The sequence below is a fragment of the Dinoponera quadriceps genome, unplaced genomic scaffold (assembly GCF_001313825.1).
Source record: "Dinoponera quadriceps isolate SergipeBrazil2010 unplaced genomic scaffold, ASM131382v1 scaffold3399, whole genome shotgun sequence".
In the NCBI taxonomy this organism is placed as follows: domain Eukaryota; kingdom Metazoa; phylum Arthropoda; class Insecta; order Hymenoptera; family Formicidae; genus Dinoponera; species Dinoponera quadriceps.
Window position 1 is genome coordinate 1 of NW_014557386.1, and position 225 is coordinate 225.

A 225-nucleotide genomic window follows, 5' to 3' on the forward strand; every position below is an offset into this window, starting at 1 on the left:
TGATGAAAGTCGCATGACGTAACTGGCATTGGTCTCCAGAAGGTGTAACCCTTTTCAGGATCAATGCAGTGTCCATCTTTAAGTTCGCAGGCGGCTCCTTATTTCAAATGTATTTTTCCTAATGCTAAGTGTACTGGTACGTATCCGGATTTCAGTGTAACCTTTACTGTGCCTTGAACTATGACATTGGTCCATGAGCCGAAGGCGTCAGAAAAACTAACACCA

At 43.6% G+C, this 225-nt stretch overlaps 1 long non-coding RNA gene across 1 annotated transcript in view; it reads left to right on the forward strand.

Annotated features, from left to right (window-relative positions):
- The first annotated feature begins 10 nt into the window (after positions 1-10).
- Positions 11-225, forward strand: part of LOC106749072 — a 955-nt gene continuing 740 nt past the window's right edge. The window contains exon 1 of the long non-coding RNA XR_001374812.1: positions 11-136. This is a non-coding gene — a long non-coding RNA (uncharacterized LOC106749072). The remainder of the gene's footprint in view (positions 137-225) is intronic.